Below are 21,686 nucleotides of genomic sequence, written 5' to 3' on the forward strand. Positions count from 1 at the left end.
TTGCTAGTGATAACATAAATCCTTTACTCACTGATATCGTAAGAGATTGGGTACTGAACCGATCATCAGCAATAATTAAAAACATATTTTATACCAGTATTGATTAGTTTGTCTTTACTGACATTTTGTCATTGTTTACTTGATAGTTTTTTCTTAAAAATTATAGATGTGGTTACCAACTTGCTGTTCATCGATATGTTACTATTTAGTAGAACACAATTAAAATGAACACTGGAGCAATATTGCAAACGCTCAATGGCGGCTTCATATGGTACTTTAATCATCTAATGATCAATTAGTGCTGCAAATGGGTCGTGTGATATTCTCTCACAGTGCTTCGAACTACTTATTAATCTCCATAAGCTCCCTTGAAGCGATGTAGAGGTCAATCATACTCTACAGATCTGTTCCAATGAAGAAAGTTATGGTGGTTATTAATGCAGAATAACATGTTGTTTTCAATCAACTACTCTGTGCTCGTGTGAAATATACGTTTGACTTTCAGCTGGTTTATTATGATTATCAAATAATTATGCATAGTTGTCCAGTCATTTCCTTTCAATACAGGGTGTTTTCAAACATGTGCAAAGAAATCGAGGGTGGATATTAGACCCCATAACAATACACAAAGAATAGCCATGAATATTTGCCTTTTGGTAGATCGTTTACGAGTTACAGACCGTCCATTATATTTCGTGAAGTATCTTACCTTACATATCCCGTATACAGTAGCTGTCGCCATGTTGGTGTACCACCAGTGTACAGCATTCTAGTAAGAAGTCCTCAGAATGCTCATCAAACAACTGAATGCACGTTTGACCACTCCAGGCATTCCACGTATTCGATTCCAAACTTGTTCGACGCTGGTAAAATGCATTGTCCGTGAATTCCTGAGTGAATGCATTGCAATTATTAAGGGACGTTACATGTACAAAGATATCGGTAAATTTCGTATACATACTTAGGCGATTGTCTACAATCATTATGTTACACCAGGCCTAATAGAAAGTATCTGCAGATTGTATTACATATTTTTCTTGTTGTCAAACCTCTCCTTTTATTCGTTTTTAATCACGAAAGTTCGTGTGTTGATATCATTCCTTGTATTATTTTAATAAGAAGAAGAAGAATTAAAAGAACATTCTAAACAGCAACATTTGTCGTTGCAGCCTTTCTCAGCTAGCTTTATCCCGAATTAAGATCTACAACTCATCCTCTAGAGTAAGATACAAAGAAGGCTCTCTCGGCTCTGTCTTGGCCACTCTCTTCATCTCTTCCCAGCTATTATTCCATCAAAGATGTTGCAGAGGAAGTCGCTCTGCCATAAGATGTGACCAGTGAACCTTATCTTCCTTCCCTCGATTTCACTGACGGGGCTTTTTCTTTATTTTACTTGTCGCAGTACATTATTGCTTTCCTTTCTTTTACAGCCTATACACATCACCTTCCTCTAAATGTACACTTCTATTGCTTCTATCCTACCTTTTACTTTCTTGTTCAATGCCATGAGAATATTTTACCGTGGTTTTCCATTCTCCTTACAAAGAAAACGCCAAGACAATTCCTTTTATAGGCCATGGCCACTCCTTTCTCACCTTCTCCGCACCTGAAATCACCGTAACGTATCTTCTGGACTGAGAGTGGGCGTCACCCTCTAGAAGGCCTGCCGTACGTAATGAAAACGATTTAGTCGTAGAAGTTGTTCAATGTCTAGCTTTCATTCCCGTAGGTAAGCGCTTTCCAAACGGCGTTTATATAAAGAACTCCTTGTTTTTATATAGCAAATGTCGTTGGCATACCTTATACAGTTTATCTGATTTCATTTCTTTTTGGTCCCCGTTGTTCTATGTTTAATAACATAAATTGCTTCACTTATGAACATGTTAGACAGGTAAGGGAAGAGAGGTCAACTCCGTCTGAATCTTCCTATTTTGGAATTTCTTTTGTGGTCACTGTTTCCAATCTAGGTGTTTTTGAGTGCATGTTTATTTGGTATAAACCGTCTGTCTTTCCAGACAAGATTTATGTATCTACAGTACATTTGGAGAAACTGTAGCCAGTCTACAGGGTCAAACGTTTTTTTCCAAATCAATGAACGTCACGTACACTTTGCTGTTCAAGTCTTCATTTCAAAATTATACGAAGTGCCAGAATTTCTTCTCGGTTGGCTTCTAACTGATCTAAATCCAAGCCTGTTCGTCTTCGACATAGCGTTCTACTTTTTCTTTCAATCTATTCTTGACGATGTTGGATAATAATTTCGAATAATGCGATATAAGAGAGAGATTTCTTTAATTAGAATGATCAGTAGCATTGGATTTCTTGGTTAGTGCAACGGTTTTGTTTTGGATAGAGTCGGAAAGAATTACGTCTTTCTGGTAACAGTCTGTGATCAGTTCAAAAAGTCCTTTCATCATGCCGGCACTTGCTGCCTCGAAGAGATCTGCTGCAATTTTATCTGGTCCTGGTGCCTTCTTATATTGGAAACTGGACAGCGCTGCATTAAATTCAGCCAGCATGATTGGTCGGATCAGTCTATTGACTTCTACTTCCTCTTCCACTTGCTCTTCGTTGTATATTGTAGCATTACTCATATCCTCTTCTTTGTATAGATCTCCAAGTGATCTTTTCGGCATTCACATATCTCTTCAATTTCTAAAATGATATTTCCATTCTTGTCCGTGGGAATGGTTTTCTAAAGTTTGACATGTACTGCAGAGACCTGATCCTGCAACGTGCTTTATCCTCCTTCCACTCATCATGTCTTTCTTTATGTGTTTACTAGTGGTTTTCTTCCAGTTCTCATTTGCTGCATATTTGGAAGTAATTATATATGTTTATCCCCCTGTATTCCCAGTCGTTCTCTCCTTAATGAGATGAAATATTGTATATTCCTTCGCATTGAACACTTCTACCAATGGTTTCTGCCATCTGATCTGTCTCCTTTTCATGTCCGTGGTTTATGTTAACTTCCTTCATTTTCTGTGCACACCATTTGTGTTGGACGAGTTCTGCACTCTTTCAGAGCGTAATATCACGCGAGGCTACAAATAGATTGTGCATCAGATCCAGGGTAGCTGTGGATGGACGTAACCAGATTATAGCATCGCTGCCTAACTAATACAGTATATAATTAATCTCGCGGTGTTCCGTATCACAGGCGCTTTTCACGTATACCTTCTCCCATAGGGCACTTCAAATAATTCGTTCATTTTGCTCTCAAAACTCAATCTGCCTCAAACTTCTCTCCATATGTCCTAGTCCAAATCACCCAGAATATTTTGAGTTATCATATGAGCCAACAGAGGCACTGAAGTCAACTATTGTGATGATGTTGTCCTTGTCTCCAATCAATTCTAATGAGCATTCAGTTTGTTCGTAGACCAACTCCACTTCATTACCAGAACATTTTGATGTTGGACAGTACACCTAAATGATCACTAGGTCCACCGCAAAGGCTTTCATTTTTACCGTCAACAGTATGTCGTTTACATGGTAGGTGCTGATAATATTCTTAGACCACCTTCTTCGCGGGATAACTGCCACGCCATTAACTCCCTGCAGCTAGTTTCAACTGTGAATAACTCTGAATTCATCTGTAAATGTCCCCACTTTGTGGCCACCTTGTGTCGTATACACGAATCAAGTTATGCTTCTTGCATAACAGTCGTAAGTCCTTCTAGTTTCCCAGCTTTCACATTCCTTGTTCCTAGCTTGAACATTCTGCGCGCTTATGTCAAGGATTTCGTTTGACGATGACGCGAAAAGCCTTGTTACAATCACCTGCCGTGTCGAATCTTGGCTTCCGAATACCGTGAGTATTAGTGTAGTTTCATTCAAACTTCTTTCCATGACTACTGACCTTGGAACTAAACATGTGTGGTGTCTTCCCGTTGTCTTGTGCACGTGACATGAAATAACCGCCCCTATTTTATGGAATAGACGCTGCCTACAAGTCACCGACTGTGGATCAGATACTCTCAGTTATGGATTTCTGTGGGATTACCTCCCCTAAAGGTCATCCGCCCTCTGAGAGGATTACTCCGCCCATAGCCGTTGGTATTCTCAGCTGGTCTGGTTAATTAACGTCAGTCACCTCTCGGCACTGAGTCGATGGATGCGTAGTCTATCCTATTACCATAGTGGGAATTACATGGCCCGTCAGGAGTAATAATAATAATAATAATAATAATAATAATAATAATAATAATAATAATAATAAAAATAATAATAATAATAGACGAAGTAGAATAAGAATAAGAATGAAAAACAATGGCGTATGGCTTCCGGAGAGCCCTTTTGCCCTTTTGCTGGTCTTTCGAGTTGACACTCTTGAGTAGCTTCCGCGTCTGTGAAGATGAAGCCCAACCTAGGATGTCTAATGTTGAAAACAATATACGCACCCAGTGCTCAAGCCGGAGTAATTAACCAATGAAGGTAAAAATCCATGACGCGAGAACCCATGGACCAAATGCAAGCATGCTAACCAGTTAACCGTGGAGCCGGACAATTTTCTTGTAATATTTTGCTTCCATAGAATTGTTTGTTGTCATTATTTCTGTTATGGTCCGTCTCCATGGCTAAATGGTTATCGTGTTGGCCTTTGATCACAGGGGCCCCGGGTTCGATTCCCGGCAGGGTCGGGAATTTTAACCATCATTGATTAATTTCTTAGCACGGGGCCTGGGTGTATGTGTCGCCTTCATCATTTCATCCTCATCAAGACGCGCTGGTCGCCTACGGGCGTCAGATCGAAAGACCTGCACCTGGCGAGCCGAACATATCTTCGGACACTCCCGGCACTAAAAGCCATACGCCATTTCATTTCATTTCTGTTATGTAATGTATGATTGTATTTAATTTCGATACCATACTTTTGCAAGCAAGCATTGCTAACCAAGTATCCCCCAGTCCGATGTTGATGTATTTATTACAGCAACTACTACTACTACTACTACTACTAATAATAATAATAATAATAAAAACAAAACCCATGGCACAACAGCCCTGGGAGGACCTTGGTCTACAAAGCGACCGCTGCTCAGCCGGAAGGCCTGCAGATTACGACGTGTCGTGTGGTCAGCACGACGAAGCCTCTCGGATGTTATTCTTGGCTCTCGAGACCGGGGCCGCTATCTTACCGTCAGATAGCTCCTCAATTGTAATCACGTAGGCTGAGTGGACCTCGAACCAGCCCTCAGGTACAGGTAAAAATCCCTGGCCTGGCCAGGAATCGAACCCGAGACCTCCCGGTAAGGGGCAGGCATGCTACCCCTACACCACGGGGCCGGCAATAATAATAATAATAATAATAATAATAATAATAATAATAATATTAACAATATTTTCAGGTTTTAAGTTTCTATACACTGCGAAGCAAGTATATTTCATATGATGCAACATGATGCTATGCACGTGGGAGTATGGTAGGTGATCAAAGTCACGCGAGTTCTCGAAATCATTTTGCGGGATTCCGACCCATGACTGTTCCTCAGTTCTAGCATCTGCTGTTTAATGTTTTGCTGTACTTAGGCTGCTACAAAAAATAGAACCGTATCAAGTGTCAATGCTTCATAAACCACAAGCAAATTTTTAATTTAACAACACCGCTGATTCCACTGCGCATTATGTTGGGACATAAGTTCCGATAACTATTTTTTCCACATAAATGTGGGATGTACCAGACAAATGGAAATATACAGATGGGAGTGGGATTGTAAGGTGCTGTGGAATGTGTTCATAATGCTGAGTAGGTTTACCAGTTGTAGGATATAAAGCTAAAAATTTGTCAGCAAGGAAATCCTTGTGATACGTAATGTTTATTTTAAGAGAGTACAGTAACCTTTACGGTAAACCCTCAAAGTAGTTCTCTAGATTGTTCACAACACGCTGCCAGCGTGGAGGGAGACGTCGGATACCAGTCGCCCCACCATGTTTGAAATTTGCATCCTAATTCATCACAACGGTGGCAATGTCCTCCCATGTCCCAAACCGTCTCCCACGCAATACTTCTTTCATTTGGAAACGATGTCAGAATGACGCGGAGACAGGTCCGGTGAATATGGTGGGTCTTTACCTTCCACTCCCAAGCGCTGAAATTGCCTGTGGTCTGGCGATGTCATGGAGAAATATGATTTTGTTAAGCAGATCCGCGTGTTGGTCCCTAATAGCACGACGTAACTGTATCTGCAGGAATGTTCTGCAGTACAATGCTCTCACCATTTTGCCATGTGGAGCGAAGTGACAGAAAATCACGCCTCTGACGTAGTAAGCCACAATGACCATCAGTTTCATGGGGGAAGGATTTTTCCAGAACTTCTATCAGCGTGGTGATCCGCCATGTTGCCATTCTGCAGATTAAGCACTTTTAAACTCTAATCTGTTCAGAGTTGTTATTAAAATTGTTAGCCTTCCCCTTCCATGTTTTACTCCCGGGAACGATGGAAGGGTTAAGATGAAAAAATTGCTTCATTCTGATAACTTGATAAAAATTGCCCCTCTAATACTTCTAGCTTACATTATTGAGTTAAACATTTTTGTTAGAGTAATTATTATTACCTCCGTTCTAACTGGACCATAAGATGGTTTAAACCAAATCTCCTTTCGTAAATTAATAACTTACTCTTCAGTCAACCATGCTAGGTGAATAATCTCGGCAATAGTGGTTCGAGAAAATAAATGAGAACTATATTTTATCGTTTACACATTCCTAAGCGTATCTATTGTCCTGGTATTTAACACCCACCACGTCTACCATATTAATCAAAACTTGCTAACTATGACCATTGATTAAATTACAAAGTCCTGTATGGTCTTACTGTCTGGCCAAAATATTCCCCCACGAGCACTATTCTCTCCAAAATTTTCTCGTCTTCCTGCCAGTAGCGTACGAAGTGCTCAGTGGATATGGCATGGCGTGTCCAGTTTTGCATGCCAGTGAGTGTACCTGGCACCCACCTTGATGCAGTTTTCCGTAGATTAAAATCTTCCCTTAATAGTCTGCGTATAGCCGGTTTTTCAATACCTGTTTCGGCTTGTAACTCAAGTAGTGTCATTTTCCGTCCACGTCCATGCACTGGGTAATTACTACACGTGACATACAGTATCAGTCCGAACTCTAACAGGTCTTCCGGAAATTTGCCCGTCGCTGCTTGTTTCACGTCCGTGCTGAAATGCTACTGCCCATCACGCAACTCTTCGGTACGAAAGGCCATTATTCCCCGCAGCTTCAACAAGCTCTCCGTGACATTTTTTGGCTTTGCGACCCCGGCGACGACCAGTACGCACGCTGCTCTTGCCTCGTCACACCCATTCTACAAGGAGCCTGACTCACTACTGCAGTTCCATCGCACGGTGCGTGATACCTGTTGAATGCACCGCCATCTCTTGCTGTGTTCATGTACTATGAGTGTCATGCTTTCCAGGAGATTTCGTCGTCTTCTCGAAATACCGCTATGTGACAATGTTGTCGGAAAAATACTTACCCGCAGCACATGTATCACTCAGAATGGAAATTCGTTGACATTGTTTATGCAATACTGAACCTTAGATAGCTTATTCTTTCTGGTCAAAATTCTAAGCTGAAATGTAATCACATAGCGGTTTTTGTATGCGCAACGACAATTGCATAGTAGCATCGGGCAAATCTATGTGTTGGCTGAATGGTCAGCGTATTGGCCTTCGATTCAGAGGGTCCCGGATTCGATTCCCGGCCGGGTCGGGGATTTTAACCTTCATTGGTTAATTCCAATGGCCTGGGGGCTGGGTGTTTGTGCTCTGCCCAACATTCCTGCAACTCACACACCACACATAACACTACCCTCCACCACAATAACACGCAGTTACCTACACATGGCAGACGCCGCCCACCCTCATCGGAGGGTCTGCCTTACAAGGGCTGCACTCGGCTAGAAATAGCCACACGAAATTTTATCGGGCAAATGTGAGGGGGAAAATAATTGTCATAATTTATGCCCCAACTTTCGTATTTACACGTTTCCACGTACTTACCCGATAAGTACTTTTTTTTTTGCTAGTTGCTTTACGTCGCACCGACACAGATAGGTCTTATGGCGACGATGGGACAGGGAAGGGCTAGGAGTTGGAAGGAAGCGGCCGTGGCCTTAATTAAGGTACAGCCCCAGCATTTGCCTGGTGTGAAAATGGGAAACCACGGAAAACCATTTTCAGGGCTGCCGACAGTGGGGTTCGAACCTACTATCTCCCGAATGTTGGATACTGGCCGCACTTAAGCGACTGCAGCTATCGAGTTGGTCCGAAAAGTAAACTTTGCACATTCATATTGCAAGAAAACTCATAGTTCTAATGATTGGGACTGGGGTTCATTAAGAGAAACGTTCAGTGTAAATTTTCGTGTTATTACAATACAATGTGCGGTTTCAAACGGGGTAACTCTTTCCAATAGAGATGTCCTCAAACGTCGCATGTGATAACAATATTTTACACCTTAGCTGTTGTTGTCGACTAGGTAATAAAGTACCCCTCGTTCAGGACGGCCACTTAAATCTAATTGGTAAGGTACAGAGAAAGTGGTTTCATAAATGATTCTTTTCTGAAATCGAAGAAACTGTCAAGTAGTCTGTTAAGAAAAAACTGTGACGGTAAAGAAAATTGAAAAAGGAAACTTCCCAGAAATGATTTCATTACTTCCTGCAATGATGCCCTCTACTGGTTGGTACGGTATCATAAGAATTGGAGTTCATTATTTTTTTGTTCCAAGTGATGTTGCTTAGCTATGGCAATGAAATGGCTATCTCAGTTATGACTAGACCTGGGATTTTAAGGCAAATGCCTATTTCGTTCCTTACGAAATAACACGATTTTTGTTAAATATGTTGACGTTTCATGATAAATCCCTTACATCAAAAGAGTTTTATAGTGCCCTAAAATGCCTATTTGGACCTTTAGAGCCTATTTTACTATTTTAGTGCCTAAAATGCCTATTTTCTATATTTAAAATAAAATTCAACTTCTGTAATTTTTACAATCACCCAATGGACATCCCTGGAATGAGCAGAACACCAGAGGGTGGGTTTTTCGCAGAAATGTCGTTCTTCCCAGACAGCTGTCACCAAAGGAATGCCGAGTGAAGTGTGGAGGTGGAGGATTAGCTCAGAAGAACAACGAGCAGGTAGTAAAGGACGTACTGTGTCGAGTGACGGAGTGAGGGGGAGGATTATCTAGGAAGAACAAGGAGCAGGTAGTAAGAAGGGACATACTGTGTCAAGTCGCCAGTGAAAGAAAATCTGTTTAAGTGAATATAGCTCATCATGCCTAAAACGAAATCATCTAAGAGTGCTCTTATACAACAATGGCTTGTACAATTTCCAGGGATGACTTTTGATGGCAAGATTATTTTCTGCCAGTACTGCAATAAACAGGTATGTGCATATATCTTAAATTTCATATTAATCTAAACCTAAGGTTGTGATATTGGCTCCTCTAATTAATTGTAGAGACCTAGTCCAGGCGACCTGGGTTCGATTTCTAGTATCGGCAGTAATTTAGAAATCTATGAGGTCTGGAACGGTGTTGACCCAGCATCGTGAGGACAACCGAGAAGCTACAGTGAGCAGGGGTCACGGAGGCAAGGCAATACGGCTGACGGATGTATCGTGCTGACCACACGCCACCCAATATCTGCAAGCCATGAGTTGGCAGCAACCGTTTTTGAAAGCCAAGGCCCTTCGGGGACTGTAGTGTTCTTGTTCTTAATGAACTTTAGAGTAATAATGGCTTAATTTAAATAGTTCAAAAATACACATTTTATTCAATAGCTCACCTTTTCTATTCATCATCTTAGTTTCTGATTGACATCACTTTATCGTGTTTTAGATTTCACATGAGAAAAAATGCCACCTTCAGCAGCATGCAGATACTGCCAGTCACAAAGCGAAAGCAGCCATGAAAAGTAACATTAGACAGACTCTGCTCACATAAACTATATCTCCTACAACCCATAATGGTTTCTATGCTGATATGTGTAGAGCCCTATTTGCAGCAAATATCCTCAGGAATGCTGTGCATAATCCTGTTTTCTGAGATTTTTTACAGAAATACACCAAGCAGCACATCCCATCAGCATCTACATTAAAGAAAGCTACTTACATATTTGTTACAATGGGGTCATTTTGTCAATCAGGGAGGATATTCAGGAGTCTTGCATATCGTTATGTGTGGACGAAACCAGCGACTCTGTGGGCACGTACATTGCTAACCTTATAGTAGGAAAACTGGAACCCAATCAGGCATCTACCGCTCACCTCCTTTGCTCTAAACAGCTTGAGAAAGTCAATAGTCAAAGCATTGCATACTTCATCAACAAGGGGTTGCAATTATTGTATCCTGGGAGTGTTGATGATTCTAAAGTCCTTCTCCTTGTCTCCGATGCTGCTTCCTACATGATTGCCACTGCACCTCTCCTGAAAACTTTCTATCCTTCTTTAATTCATGTTACTTCCATGTCCCATACCTTACATAGACTCGCAGAAACAGTTAGGGCCGAGTTTCCTGCAGTAAATACTCTTATTTCAACAATGAAGAAAGTGTTCTGTAAGGCTCCATCAAGAATAGCCATCTTTCGAGAGAAACTCCCCTCTATTCCCCTTCCACCGCAGCCAATCATCACCCGTTGGGGTTCCTGGATGGAAGCTGCCCTGTATTATGCAGAACATCTTGAGGAAGACATGACTGTGATAGGCAAATTGCCTTTAACGGACAACTCTGCATGTGTGTCGTCTGTCGAAGAGCTGTTAAATGATCGTTCCAGTGTTCAGAGAGACATTGCGTATATTCAGACAAATTTTTCATTTCTTCCAGTCACCATTACAAAAATGGAGGAAAAGGGAAACAGTCTCAAACAGAAATTTTCTCTAATTGAGGAAGCTGAGAATAACAGACAAAGTGCTAGGGGCAAGGTAGGGGATAAAATAAGAGACAAGTGGTCTATTGTACTGCAGAAGAACCCAGGTTATTCAGTGCTGAAACGGGTACATCAGGTAATGGATGGGGAAAAGGTAGACTTACCAAGTGAAATTGAATTGAAAAATGTAGGTAAATTTCCCTATGCCCCTCTAACATCTGTGAGTGTGGAGCGCTCTTTTTCTGATTTCAAAGTGATTTTAACAGACAAAAGATACCGTCTTACTGTGGAAAATTTGGAGAAGATTATTGTTATGTACTGTAAAGCAAACTGAATGAAAGTACTGTAGGAATGTTCCTCACAAATACTAAACACATACTCCATTCGCGTTTACACCGTTATTGGATGCCTACAGTGCTGTAATTGTGTACAGTGATTTTAGTATTAAGGTTTTAGATCAGTACTGATAATGATATATCATATAATCCATACGTTTTTTGACACATGACTCTTTTATATTGTTTTTGATAAATGTCTTCTTTATTCTGTCCTAATTTTGCAGGTATTTCGGTTAAGAATAAGGATACCACGTTTGTTAAAGTAAAAGAGTATAACGTTACACTTTAAGTGTATATTGTAATATTTTAAAGTCTATTTCCTGCCTATCCACACATTTTAAAAACATATTTTAAGTGCCTATTTTCTATTTTAAAAGCCTATTTACTTGTTTTAAAAGCCTATTTTAGGCGCCTAAAACTAATTTTTTTAGAGCCTAAAATCCCAGGTCTAGTTATGACAAAAATTACGAATCTCTTCTTTTCCCTATCTCTCACCTTCACTTATTTCATCCTCAAAATCAAACAGAATAATTATATACTGCAACTTTATTGTTCTGTTAGATCTACGTTAAAGTATTTACAAGAATTTCGACTACTAGAATTCTGTCCCGCCTTGAAAGAAACATTCAAGAATGCAATTAACTTCCGCTTTGAGAAAATCAAACGATCATAAATATGTCTTTCACTAAAATGTGTGACACGATGTTACCTAGCAACCGGGCAGGCTGTGATGTGAAATATTCATGGATTCCCACGGCCTCTGCAGCCGGCTTTATACAGATACAGTACATGGCACACGCAGCTCTAAAGGTACTGTTAATAGGTTACATCACATCATATATTTTGTTACATGACGCTATTTCGTACACACACATTTTGATGACCACCTCCTCCTGCTCTAAGACGTATTTATTTACGTACTGAAATTGATTTTAATGTCGGCTAAAATAGCATGCTGAGAAAAATCGCTACAACCACAGCAAGATCAAACCAGGGCAGAAATGGGACTGTATCAGCGCTCCCTGGCCCTAATCCCTTGCGCGGCATAAGAGGCGACTAAACTGAACCCAAGAAAAACTTTGGAGCGTGGGATGGCGACACGTGTAGACATTCCACTCGAAAAGAGAGTTGCTTGAAGAAACAAAAACTAATACTGTTCGGGGAAGTACGTATGTAGAAGGCATAGGTCTGTTTGGCGCTTCGGTTGCATTCCCGCCAGGTTGTCCAGTTTCAAATAATGTCTGATTATTCATCGCTGCTGAACACGCTAGTCATTGTCGATATGTAGACAGCAAATATAGTGCGGCTGTACCATACACCAGCCTAGGAGTATGCGGTGGAAAACGAGGTTTACTAATGCAAGGGGTGCATTAGACCGCTGAGTAACATGCTGCGAGCGACACTCTGAGTCTTATCTCTTCATATTCTGACATAACCTGCCCGCAGGCAGTAGCTCCCCTGTGAAAATCAGTTGGTAGATATCCCATTCATCAACTGTGCTTGCGGGACACTTATATGTAGAAAGTACGGCGTTCGGGAGCCACCTGGTATAATGTCAATACTGACTTCTGACAGGTGGCCTCCATAGAGTACAGCAGTAACTTTTGCTTTAGTCCTGCGATACAGAGCTAACACATATTGTGTACATTAAGTGAGTTGTTTGTTAAGCTAGATTAGTTTTGAACCCCATGCAGTGAAACAAACCCTGGCTAATGAGGTGACGCTGAAATACAATATAGAAATCCGTTTCATTCTTCTATCATTTAGATTCATTTGTCACACATGTACGCTTTCCAAAGGAATAGTTTCTTTCATTGTATAATTTGTTGGATATAAACTTTGTTTTGTATGGTAGTTTGTGATCGTTGAGGATCAACTCTGCTTACAGAACTGCCTTTTCACACAATATTAACATGCCATGCAGATACGTATATTCATGACAGACTGAAATTCATGTTAATGTTCCATACGCCAGGCAATTCCAACTCATCGTTTAAAGGGCCGTTGTATTTATTTGCTCTAGACCAGAGGTGCTCACGCTGGGCACACCGTCCAGCGGGCACCCAGCACTGCAAGTGGGCAGGCTGGCCGGCTATTCAACCACAGTGACGTTGTGACGGCTTCGTCACAGGCTGTGAAGGCTGGATTCTCTCAGTCATTCCCGATAACTGCAGCGATACCAGAGTTTGAAATTGAGGCAGAAAATAATGAAAGAAAGAGGGCAGAAATCCACGACATTTTCAATTTACGTTGTAAGTAATAAGTTATTTACGTTCATTACAGTTTATGTATTTTGACCGGATACAATAAAGAGTTAGGCCTACAACCCAAAATATTTGTGTAATGTACGTAATGAATTATAAATTTCACTATTACATTTTAAGAGGTTCTTTAAAAATATATCTGATATAATACGGAATTAAGGTGGATAAGCTGTGGCTTGTGGTTGTATGGTTTTAAATTATCTGATAAACTCTCCAACAATCCCACCTTGCTTACCGCGAATAACATCGGTTAGGTTATTTATTTGAATGCATACTGCATATCTATCTGTACCATATATTTACACGTTGTTGTACTTTATCTTGGATAGTAAATATCTATGTCCCCACTCGGGACGAAACTCCCTCTGGCTATTTAGAGGCTAGCTATTATCATTGGACGCCTGTTCAATTTTAAATACTACTTTCAGAAATTCAGTGGACAGAGGAAGTAGCACAACACTACAAAACTGTGCAAAATAAAATAGTAAACTTGTTGAATTATGCAATTATATTACCCTTTGACTAATGAATAACAAGCATTTTACGTTTTTAGGGGAAATACTGTCATGTCCATCCAATGAATTGTAAATCGTAGCTTGTACGCATAAACCCTGTTCCTTAGTAGATTGTAACACAAGGATTATAAAGTGTCCGATTTCTTTGAATAAATAAATATAAGAAAATAAAACTTACTGCTTATATCGAGCTCAGTATAAATCAATCCGGAATATCTTGAAAGGGTCAGCTTTTATTCTTGAGATTATAGCCCTTTGTTTTAAATGCTGTACCCCGATCAACATTTCGCTGAGTAATAGAGGAAAGCTTCGTAATCACAAGTGAACGTCAATGCTCCCTCCCTTCCCTGCAAAGTGTGTTTATTTATTTATTTATTTATTAATGTCTTTCTGTACATGGTGGGGCTCAGGCTATGAAGCCTGCCATTATGCCAAACCATATAATTATGCACCTGCATAAACATAATATACTGAACATTATAACTACTTAAAAAATAAGTTATAATTTAAAGTTAATGTGAAATGTAATTTTTATGAAATGTAAAGCATCATAAAATCATTTTAACATTTTAAAATTAATTTATAATATTTACTATTTTTAAAGCTATATCTCGAAAAATATAAACTATAATGTTTCTAACCTTACATTGACATTTTATTCATTTAACTTAATAATCTAAAATTTAAGGGTACTTCTAAGAGTAAATCAATCTGAGTGTAGGTAAAATTTCCAGCACATTCTTCTGAATAGCTTTAGGTTGCTTGTGTCTCTAATTTCAGCCGGGAGAGAATTCCAGGAACGTATGGTCCCCGGTACAAATGACTTGTTATACGTACTACTGTGATGAGTGGGGATGGACAGCAGGGTTTGTACTGATGACCTTGAGGGTGTTCTGCCTGAGGGAGAGAGGTAGTTGAAATCTATTCTCAGATAATGTGGTTTACCTGTTCGCAGTATTTTGTGAAGAAGAGAAACAGCATGGTACTTACGTCTATCACAAAATCTTAACCAGGTCAGCTGATGGAGGAATGGGCTGATTTGGGAATGGAGCGGAACATTTTGAATGAATCGAATGCAGGCATTATGCGCCCGTTGAAGTTTAGAACCAAGTGAACAACTTATGTTATTATAGACTACATCACCATAATCAAATATTGGTAGTATTAGTCCTTGAATGAGCAGTTTCCTGGTTTTGACAGGTAGAAAATCTCTCAGTTTGTATAGTGAGTGTAATGAACCGAATACACGTTGACAAATTTTTGTTACGTGCTCTGACCAACTTAAATACTTATCAAAAATTATTCCCAGGTTCTTAACGGAGTCTTTCAGTGCTATAGGTGTTTCATTGATCTTGACAACCGGTATGTTGATGCTTTCTAAATTGGCATGCGCTTTTCTAGATCCTAATATGATGGCTTGCGATTTTAATGGGTTTACCTTCAGGCAGTGGCTACTAGTCCATTCGTTAATGTTAAATAAGTCTTCGTTTAATTTCACGGTTGCTTCTTGTATGTCATTCGGCTTGGTACGAATATACAATTGGATATCGTCAGCGTATAAGTGATATTTACAGTTCGTCAGTTGTTCTGATAGGTCATTCATGTATAGGGAGAACAGAAGTGGTGATAACACCCCACCCTGTGCTACCCCCATCTCAGTATTTCGCCACCTAGACACATTGTCTCCCACTGACACACATTGTTTACGTCCACTGAGATAGGAACGTACCCAGCATAATACATTATTAGAAAATTTCATCATCTCTAATTTAGCTAGTAAAATGTCTTTATCTACGCAATCAAATGCCTTTGTAAGGTCGAGAAGAATAAGAATTGTCATTTTTCCGTTATCCATTGCTAGCTGAATGTCGTTAGTTACTTTTACTAATGCTGTACTGGTACTGTAGTTCGATCTAAACCCTGATTGATATCTGTCGAGTAAGTTATGATGTAAGAGATAGGCTGTCATTTGTTTGTGTACTAGTTTTTCCAGTACTTTTCCTAGTACAGGGAGAATACTAATAGGGCGGTAATCGTCAAGGGTTGTGGGGGTACTGTTTTTCTGCAAGGGTCGGATGATGGCATTATTCCAGTTCCCAGGAAAGATTCCCGTCATAAGAGAGGTGTTAATAATATGCGTTATTGTAGGAAGAATGATGTCTAGAATTCTTCTTAAAAGGGACAGGTTTATTCCGTCGTGTCCAGTAGACTTTGATTTTATGTCATTAAGGGCGCTCTTTACATCACCTGGAGTCACGTGAGAGAAGTAGAATGTTTCACCACCATGCTTTCCCTTTGAAAATATTCTGTCAATAGTGGCTCTCTTGGTATTTCCGTTCGTCTGGACGTTTCTTGAGCTAAAATACTCATTCAGATCATCCAAAGGTACATTACAGTTACTGTCCTTTGTCTTCGTTTTACTTAGACAAATATGTGTTCGCTCTCCCGCTTCACTATGACGTATGCTTGTTACGTAAGCTGTCCGCATTTACGTCACGCCTGCCCGGCCGCACTGGGCTAACTTAACGGGCGTCCAACTGAGCAACTCTGGTCTACACTGTCATTTTTCGAAATGTCGGACCCCTTTGATATATTCCCACTGATGAGTGTTAATAGAGGATGGTTGCCCAAATGTACTTCCTTATAAAAACAAAAATCACCAACCCCTCCCTGGCCCTTAAAGGATGAGTTGGAATTGCCTGGCGTGGAATGTCTACACGTGTATAAATTAATTATTAGATTTCCTTTACTGCATCTTTGGCGTGTCTACAAATAGCAGCTGTGATTAGGGGGCGAGGTGAGGAGGCACAGTCCCCCCACCCCAACCACTTTGTAGAGTAAACATTACATTTCTATCTCACTTTAGCCGGCTGGGACTAGGAATTATTTTAAGAAAGCTATTTGTACAAGCCTTGTTGTCTTATAAGCTAAATCTTTCCTTTATTTTCTTTAATTAACATAATTATTGGTGGATATACGCACAAAACGCCGTTTTTCTCGGCTAACCGATTTGTATAGCGCTACAGCAAGTAGTGGAGACTTTGCATGTGCTGTGAGGAAGGGTAGTAAGGGTACATATTATGTTTTTGCCAAGGTCGTGGCCACCGAGTTATAATTCACCCGCTTGCCGCGCGCATTCGTCAGTCTGGCAGTCTCTTTAGTGTTTGTTAGCATTTTAGTGTGTATTCAAATACTAAATGGTTTTTAATTGCATAATCATGCCGTAAAAAAATGAAAACCTACAATCTGTTTTCCAGTCAATGGCCGGGTCAGGGATGTAATGAATGAAACATTCATAGGCTGTTATTACAATGGGGTCGCCACTCCCAAGGTGATTTATTAATGAGCGATAAATGCTATGAAATGATAATGGAGAGTGTTGCTGGAATGGAAGATGACAGGGAAAACCGGAGTACCCGGAGAAAAACCTGTCCTGCCTCCGCTTTGTCCAGCACAAATCTAACATGGAGTGACCGGGATTTGAACCACGGTTTCCAGCGGTGAGAGGCCGACGCGCTGCCATCTGAGCCACGGAGGCTTCTTTCGTTTGTATTATGTTATTTTATATGTAAATGTAATTAACCTGCCCCGTGGATTATTTGCAATAATAGTCTTTTTGAGATTTTGATTTAGTGTTCTATAATAACATTTTCACCAGGTCTCACAAACATACAACGGGGCAGTTGGCTTTCCAATTGAGCATGATAGTTGGTGGAGACATGGGTTTTCATAATCTAATTATCCTTCAAATATCTTCCTCTGAAATATCGCGCGACCTTCCGTAAAACAATACAGCCCTCAACTTCATATCTTCTCCCGCAATGATTCAAATAGAAAATGGCAAGCCCAACCTACGAAAGTTTAACTGAAGGAATTTCGTACAAATACTGCATGGTATTCAATCTTTACAATTTATTTTCGGTGGATAGACTTTCCCTTATTAATGGCTGATGCAGATAGAAAGGAATGCTATGAGTGATGACTGAGTAATTGATGTGTGTTGCTCGAAAGTCAACAGTTGCTAGCGGACGATAGGTAGGAATTTTCTCGTACAAGTCACCTTATCCAGGAAAGGTGTTATGCATTACTGTATGCTCCAAATATTATCGCCCCTATTCATACCAGTACAAGTACAAAAATAAAATAAGAAAATAATAAGACTACATTCATGGTTCTTCCACTATGGGGAAAGAAACTTATAAAGCTGTCAAATTTAACAGAATATTGAGCAAACGAGTGTTGAGTTTCTGGGACTGCATTGTATATAATGGGAGTGAATGCATTAAATTAGCAGAGGAGTTCACCAAATATTTCTGTTAACTGTTTAAACAATTGTTTACACCATACATTTATTCGTACTTGCAGTAATGGTAGAGAACCGTTATTAACATGGAACTGCTCTATAAGGCTTATACACACGTTCTAAATTGCAGAAAATGGTCCTATAGATAACAAGCTCGTCGAATTTATAGATGATTTCCTCCCAGAACACTTCCTTACTCTCCTTTCATTGATTTTTGGAAAGAAGACTTTGGGATGTAGCTACATTCGAGGTAAGTAATGAAAATACTTATGGATACAAAAAGCAGCGTCCTAACTGATTGTCAATCAATGCCCAGGCAAAACTACTGGTCATAAGGGAATTAAATTTTATGGATACATTTGTATTACAAATCTAAGTGCTCATTATGGAAAGGTTTCAAAAAATTCCACACAAGAAAATGAAATGGGGCGTAAAATCCCCCCCTCCCGCAAAAATATTCATTCCACTTAAACCGTTGACCGAACAAAGTTTTAAATTTGACACAATGATTGTTTGTTTTTATGGCAAATAATGCAAGTATGGGAAATATTTCAGCCGTCAATGGTTAAAAGGGAGCTGATGCCCGAAAACAAACATATTTGAGCCATCAATGGTTAAGTGGAAGCTGATGCTCGAAAACAAAAATATTTGAGCCATCAATGGTTAAGTGGAAGCTGATACCCGAAAACAAAAATATTTGAGCCATCAATGGTCAAGTGGAAGGTGATGCCCGAAAACAAAAATATTTGAGCCAGTAATGGTTAAATGGGAGCTGATGCCCGAAAACAAAAATATTTGATCCATAAATGGTTAAATGGGAGCTGATGCCCGAAAACAAAAATATTCATATCTCTATTTAACATACGGGGATGAAATTAACTGCAATGCTTCCTCCTCTATTTTAATTAAAATTGGTGTTAAAATAATACACACCTAATGGGTTTTGACTGGACGGGGTGAGGCCTCAAAACGCAAATATTCATATCTCTGAAACCGTATAGCATACGTGGTTGAAATTCCACAAGATGGTTGCTCCTCTATGTCTTTGATTTTAAATAACAAGTGGTTTAAAAAAATACATCGTCAAGAAGTTTTGACCGTCGGGTAAGGGCTAATGATAAAAATATTTATGAAACCGATTGACATACAAGGTTTAAATTTCACTTGGTGGTTGTTCCTCTATGAGATTTTAAATAGGAAGTGGTCAGAAACGAATACACTCCTAAATGGTTTTGACTGGTGGTTGAGGACTGATGACAAAAATAGTCATTTATCTGAAGCCATTTGACATACTGGGTTCATATTTATCATTAAGTTTCTTCCTACAAATATCTTAGATTTTTAATAAGAATTGATCTTAAAATAATACACTCCTAAGGGGTTTTAATTGGCATGGTTGAGGCCTGAAAACAAAAACACAAAAAAAACATTCATATCTCTGAAACTGTTAACATCTGAGGTTAAAATTTCACATGATGGCGGCTCGTCTATGAGATTTTAAAGAGCAAGTGCTCTTCAACGAATATGCCATTACAGTTTTAGTCTGAGCGTGGGGATGTGGGTGTGACGTACGAAGTTGAAATTTCACATGATGCATGCTCCTCTGTGTCGTATGTTCTTTTATAAAAATATGGTCTTAAAGCAATACACCATAAAGGGTTTTGATTGGCGGGGTTGGTGAGGTGAGGGGCCAAGAATGATGTAAAACTATTCATCCCTCTAAACCGTTTGACGTGCGAAGCTGTAATTTTACAGTAAGGTTGTTATTTTTATATCGCAGGTGTCAAATATGATGTAATTCAAAATATTTAATGTATATAAGTATTGCTTGCGTGTAGAAGTTTTCGAAGTTCTAAAGAAACCTGTGCTTCGCAAGAGCCAAATCTAAAGCACGTGGATGGTAAGGTAGATCCAGCAATAAATGGCTCGATAATGTGAAGAAAGATCAACGGCAGATGAGCCACCGAGATGGGTGGAGGAAGTATAATGTTATTTTTAATTTACGTCCAACTAACTGATTTCTTACTATTTTCGGAGACGCCGAGGTTCCTGAAATTTTCCCCCACAGGAGTTCTTTTATGTGCCAGCAAAAATACCGACACGAAGCTGACGTACTTGAGCATCTTCAAATACCATCGGACTGCGCGAGGATCGAACTTGCCAAGTTGGGTGTCAGAAGACCAGCGCCTCAACCGTCCGAGCCACTCAGCCTCGCGGCGGAGTAAAGAACGGAACAGAGTGGAATAGAGGAATTCCTTAAGGAGGCCAAGATATTTCAAGCGGTGTACTGCCATGGCGTGGGGAAGTAACGAAGTACGTAACATCAAAATGTTTTGAAAATGGTACACTGGGCTATAACTGAGTTTGTTCTCAGAACTGTATTTTATGCACTTCACGTAAAGACATTCCAATATTTATTATGGTTTTGCACGTTTTAGGTTATATTTTTGAAGAAACATATTATTATTATTATTATTATTATTATTATTATTATTATTATTATTATTATTATTATTATTATTAACAAATACAATACAACTGGGTGATATCCCGGTGGCAATGTTTACTTGCAGTAGTATAACAATGGTCCGCCTCTGTGGTGTAGTGGTTAGTGTGATTAGCTGCCACCCCCGGAGGCCCGGGTTCGATTCCCGGCTCTGCCACGAAATTTGAAAAGTGGTACGAGGGCTGGAACGGGGTCCATTCAGCCTCGGGAGGTCAACTGAGTAGAGGGGGTTCGATTCCCACCTCAGCCATCCCCGAAGTGGTTTTCCGTGGTTTCCCACTTCTCCTCCAGGCGAATGCCGGGATGGTACCTAACTTAAGGCCACGGCCGCTTCCTTCCCTCTTCCTCGTCTATCCCTTCCCCTCGTCCCATCCCCCACAAGGCCCCTGTTCAGCATAGCAGGTGAGGCCACCTGGGCGAGGTACTGGTCCTCCTCCCCAGCTGTATCCCCGACCCAAAGTCTGAAGCTCCAGGACACTGCCCTTGAGGTGGTAGAGGTGGGATCCCTCGCAGAGTCCGAGGGAAAAACCAGCCCTGGAAGAAAAAACAGATTAAGATAGATAGTATAACAATGAAGTAAAAGTGAAACAAAAATTACATAACAACATTATTTGAGAAGTTAAATAACAAACCGTCCAAGCAAGTAAGGGTTTGAATTCCATCAACTGAAGACATAGGTATGTACATCAAAACTATGTTTTCTAAGACGTTGTTGTGAAATGCTCCATTCAGTAGAAGTGAAACGTGAACAACTCAATAACTATTAGAATACACGTCTGGAGATGTGATGATAAAAAGGATTGTTGAAGGTGAATTGGGTAGATTAGGTCAGAAGAGAAGATATACTGAATTAAGGTTGTCAGAGGGTAATTTTTATA

Source organism: Anabrus simplex, chromosome 1 (genome assembly GCF_040414725.1).
Source record: "Anabrus simplex isolate iqAnaSimp1 chromosome 1, ASM4041472v1, whole genome shotgun sequence".
Taxonomy (NCBI): Eukaryota; Metazoa; Arthropoda; class Insecta; order Orthoptera; family Tettigoniidae; genus Anabrus; species Anabrus simplex.